This window comes from Amphiura filiformis, chromosome 10, assembly GCF_039555335.1.
Source record: "Amphiura filiformis chromosome 10, Afil_fr2py, whole genome shotgun sequence".
NCBI classification, from domain to species: Eukaryota; Metazoa; Echinodermata; class Ophiuroidea; order Amphilepidida; family Amphiuridae; genus Amphiura; species Amphiura filiformis.
Window position 1 is genome coordinate 41,152,496 of NC_092637.1, and position 5,710 is coordinate 41,158,205.

The 5,710-nt window shown below is 34.0% G+C and overlaps 1 long non-coding RNA gene across 1 annotated transcript; it reads left to right on the forward strand.

The window, feature by feature from the left end:
• Positions 1–3,254: 3,254 nt before the first annotated feature.
• On the forward strand, positions 3,255–5,285 carry LOC140162865 (uncharacterized). The gene is made up of 3 exons (XR_011860364.1): positions 3,255–3,457; positions 4,002–4,087; positions 4,759–5,285. It is a non-coding gene; the product is annotated as an uncharacterized lncRNA (long non-coding RNA).
• The last annotated feature ends 425 nt before the right edge of the window (positions 5,286–5,710 follow it).

The window sequence follows — 5,710 nt, forward strand, 5'->3', positions numbered from 1 at the left end:
TAATAATGATCAGGAAGGGTTTCTGTCCATTTTGAGCTGAAAGTAACAAGGTAAAGTGAAAGAAACCGCGCTGGTTATTTTGGCAGTTTAACATGCAGTTCTATAGGAGGACATAAAGTCATAATTCCTTGAATTATGACTTTATGTGCAAAGCTAAGACTGTTTCTGATCTTCAAATGCAGTTAGAGTCATGTCTAAATAAAGTAGCTGATTGGTTCAAAGCTAACAAACTCACTTTAAATGTTGACAAAACTAAATGTATGATATTTGGCACAAAACGTAACCTTGAAAGGTTAAGTGAAATTCAACTTATCTATAATAGTAACATTATTGAAAAAGTTGATGAATTTAAATATCTTGGTGTAAAAGCTGACTGTAACTTGTCCTGGTCAGTTCATGTTGATTATAAAGTCTGCACAAAAAGTAACTCAGCTGTTATAAATACGCCTATAGATTCAGAACTAATAATTGTTTTCACAATACGGTATTTTAACATAAAATGAAGGATGATTTATTTACGCGCATTTTGATACCCCATTTGACCATTTTTGTTTCAATATTGACAATACAGTGCAGTGTTTTGAAAGAAAAATACCCCAATTTTAAAGTTTCAGTTATTTGTATTGATTTGAAGTAAGTGAGAAGATAATGGCGGGCTTTACATGTTACAGTGCTGGCATTATCACCATTGATCGCTGTAAACTGCAACTTTTAAATTCGGGTATTTTTCTGTAAAAGCACTACTGTGTTGGTAATATTGAACGACATTTGACGAATGGGGTATCAAAATGCGTGTAAATAAAACACCCTTCTCTCTATGTTGAAATATTGTGAAAACAATTATTAGTTCTGAATCTATAGGCGTATTTATAACAGATGAGTTACTTTTTGTGCAGACTTTATGTGTACGAATGTTCCCAAGAGAACTGGTATTATACGGCGTGTAAAACATTTTCTCCCATTCCACACCACTGTAATGTTATCAAATGCCCTTGTTCTTCCTCACCTTGACTATGGAAGCACAGTTACTTACAGGTACTTCATAATAATTTGGCCAGAACAATACTTTCTGCAGATATTAGAACGCCAATAAATGAATTGATGGAAACACTTCAATGGATTAAACTAGATAATAGATGGCATAATCCTTTATTGCTGCTCATTTTTAAATGCTTAAGGAACTTCAGTCAATCACACTTATCTTCTCAATTTAACTTTGTACATGATATGGTCGAATCCAACCAATAGTGTCCACGGGCCAAAAATAAATGTCCAAAATAAAAATGTCTCCACAATTTTTTCCTTTTGCCCATTGATTGATGGCATGTTGGCCTTATATGAACCAAAAGTGCCATCACTATCTTGAAAAATAAATGCAGGACGTGTGATAGTAAATGTGACATCAAAACCCAATTTTACCTACGAATACCTAGGATGCTCTCACTATCGCTATACTAATCCACCTAAAACAAATGGAATATTCACATTAACGCTTTTTCGTGTAATGTAGACCACAGGGTATCAGGAAAATGCTAGCTCAATCAGCTCAATTATAACGCGATCAATATGATCTTAGTCAATTTATGCTACTTTATTTTTGAAAATGAGGTTTAGGTCAGTTTCTGTATTTTACTTATCAAATGAGTATGAATCAATTTACATATTGTATAAGAACGAGTGGGATATCTGTTTTCAGGAATATTAGGCATTATACGCATACATCTAACGCTTTTTAAAATGATAGGTGAAGAAACCCGGGTATTCGTAGGTAACATGTCGTTGAGCGATTTAACAATATCTATATTGAGTTTAGAGGTTCAAATTTTGCTATTATGATAATTAATGAATAAAATTGTAGTTTTTAGATCTCTTCCAGATGGTACGTCCAAATGAATAAATGTTATTACCTTAGATCAACTTTTTTTGATGCTTTTAGCAAGATTTTGAACACTTCATTTTGATATACAAGTAGTTAAACAGCAAATTTACATAATAAATAATTGTTGAATGAATCCGTATATGGGTAATAATATTGTCCGGGGTACCGCTAAAAGTTTCTGACAATTAAATTCCATTGGTAGGGACACTTCATTACACATGTCATGTATTATGCTGTATTCGTAAGTAACATTTCAGTATTTGTAGGTAAGAATTAGACTTTTGGTGGATATCGCAATCAAATCTTCATTTTATAAAGCACTTTGAATGTATTATTTTCTTTATGTGCGTTTATTGATACTTGAGACACTATCATGTATTTATAATGTCGGTTCACAGTGGTTGAAAGAGGAATTGAAGTAAGAAACAAAGGCACTAAAGTAACTTTAATTTGCTTAATTGCACACAAATCGCTTAAAACCGTTATTGCAGACTTGTGAAGTCCATCCTGGAGTCAGTTATGTCTTGTGGCTTTTCGTTTGAGGGCAACAACAATTAGCTTTATACTAGGGTCCATCACTGTGTTGTCTAGATCATGAGACAATGAGAAAAGTCGTTTTTGTCCATGGTATTCGTAGGTAACCTTAGCGAAAACGTCAAAAGTTACCTTCCAATAAATCAATTTGGACACAAATTACTCAGAAACCAAAAGGTCGGTAAACGTTTAAAATGAAGCACACATGACAGCGGACAAATCCAAATATTTTTTCCCTTCTAATCTTCTTCGAATCTGATTTTTCTTTCAAATGAGCAGACCGTCGTCTATTTCAGTACATATTTTTCAACAATTAAGCCGTATTCACTGTTGCATGGTGGGCATGTATGTGAATTCGCAACTTTCATTGACATATGATTTGATAGCGAACGTACAGGCCTTCTTTATGTACCGATATGGGCATTGGCATGAATGGCGGTGTTTCACAATAAGGTCATGATGTCAAATTGTATTTGTAGGCAACATTCAGCTACCGAAAGCTACCTACGAATACTTACTTATTTTGTTAATATCTCAGAAATGGTTAAATGCAGGCTATTGAAACTTGGTAGTATCAAAGAGTACATTACAATGCACCTATTGCTTAAATATAATTTACTATTCTCTCAGTTTGTGGAAATGACAGAGCTTTTAACATGTATTCGGAGGTAATGCATATTTTTTACCAAACCTACCTTTGTGCCATTTAGAATTTATGCACAGCAAAAAATAAGGAGTAAAGTGCTACCGACTAAAGTATGTTGATTAAAAAATAGACCAATTATTTACTCATCAACGAGTAAAAGACGATATTTGACACAACTCTTTGCCAGAGTAAAAATGGTCAATGAAAAGAAGTAAAATATTTTAATCGCCACATTGTATTTTACTCAAATCGCGTAGTAAATTCAACACGCGGAGTAAGTTTAATTCGACGACGTATTAAAATTCATGTCATCATGGCGTATAAAAGCGGAGCCGGGATGCGGGTGCAGTGTCTGCTGGTGGAATGGAGTTTGTCAGCAGTACAACCAATGTTTGAAGGTACTAATTTCATTACTATTATTCATAACTTTATGTCCATATACCTGTTACACAATTTAGAAATCTTATTGTATGATTTGAACCGGATATAGACAGGTTTTTAAGTTAGTTAAGCTTATCAGTAATTGTCATCGGCTCACCATGCTAGCTGTGTATTTGCGATCGTAACTAATGTACTACTAGTAGTCTGAGCAACCTCGAAGTACATACGCTGATGTGGACCAGGCCCCCGACCAGGGGCGTACATGTAGCAAGCGGATAGGGTGGACAAAGTCCATGGGCCCCGAGCAAAAGCGAAAATGAAGTGGATAGGGATCAGGGCTGATAAAGGAGATGTTTAGAAGGCCTCACACTACTCCTTGTCCATATGCCCCAAAGCTCTTGCTACGTCCCTGATCCTGATGTTGACTCGTGCCACATAACTTTTTTGCAGTTATATGTAGTAGGAGAGTGAAACCATTGCAAAATATCACTTGAAATTTTTTTCCATAGGCAGTTTTCTTTTTCAGTGCATTTATAATATTGATCTATATTTTACTTACAGATCAGATGTGACTTTGGGATTTTTGTGCTGCCCTACCTCTTTCCAGGAAAGGTATTGAAGAAAGATGCACGAACGTCAGTCAACAGGTAAATTTCTATCAATAATGTTGCATTTAACTTGCCAATTTCTTTGTGCATTTCAGAATACATGTAGTTCATTGAATGTGTAGTTCATGAAACCTCAAATGCCAAGGGAAAACCCCCTATATAACCCCTTATCCTCACCGACAGGTGTTGGCTATCGTGAACTTTGAATAATCAACCGCGAATCTTATAATTATCTTGTTTACCATTTCTGTAAATTCTTGTCTCCTAAAGTTTGTGTCCCTTGAAAATAGCATTGCCCGCTATCACAGGAATAATAATATAATAATTATAAAGATATTTTAAATATTTGCAAAATCGCATGAAAGTAGAAATGCCAATGCAATGGGTGATTACAATGTAAATTACATGTAAATATGTCATATTTGCTTTAATATTTCAAGAATTTCAGCAAGAGTTTTCATTTTTGGTTATATACCATCTGACCAATTATAGACAGTTTAAAAATAAGACATGCATAAATTTAGTTATTTGTGTTTTAAACCTTCCATCTGCTTCATCACTTTCGAGTACCAAACAAATTTTGATTTATGGTTGATACAATGAAAAGGTGGTGGATTTTCTATTTTAAGGCAGCTTTATTTCACTTGAATAGTCCCAATCCATGAAATTAATGTCCTTTATTACATTTTCTTTTATTTTACATGTTTCAGGAAGGCACAGCTTTGGACTGGTTCCTCGCCAACTTTACTGGACGCACGCTACCATTTATATACTTGTGAAGCAAGTTGAATCCAGAACTGTGTTTTTATATAAATGGATAGGCAAGCTTTTTCAATGCGCAACAGTAATGAAAGTTGTAGAACTTGTGGACAAGATATACCAAATCCTTCACATACAATGACTTAGCATATCCAGTACAGGCTGATCACTGCTATTTGGCAGTTCCTGGACACTATATCAGCTACTAAAGAACCTGGTAACATTAGACAATTCTTGAGTGTTAAAACATAATGAAGTGAAGACTTAATTTCTGTCCCATTTAAAACACTCAGCATCTATAACATTAATTTTCATATGACTTTTTCACATCAAAAGTTTTGGGAGAGGTGACCGGCTTCTATTCTATGTTTGCTCACATTGGGTAATGAGACAATAGACATGCTATATTGTGATTTATTTGATACCTATTTTGAAAATAAAACCAGGAAAAATGCAGAATATTATATTTAATTTTGTATTCTTTTCATTCTTTTAGTTTAAAATACTGCTTTGTTCCAGCTGCAGATGGAGCCTCAATACAACTCGAAAGTGTTTTTTGCTTAATATTTGTTGAGTAAAATACGTTTCATGTTGCTCAAAATGTTGAGTAACACTTTACTATTCTTCATTTTGCAAATCTTTTCACTTAAGTTTTACTCAAATAATGAGTAATCGTTTTAATCAACACTTGCGTAAACCTTTACTCAAGGTTAAACGAGTAAATGTTTCCTTGTTTCAGAGCAAAAAGGAGCTACTCAATATTGGGTAAAATTTAATCAACAAACGTTGAGCAAATATTACTCCATAGTCAATGAGTAAAATTTACTCTCATCTTTGAGTAAAAAGGGAGCTACTCAATATTGAGTAAATTTTACTCAACAAAAGTTGAGCAAATATTACTCC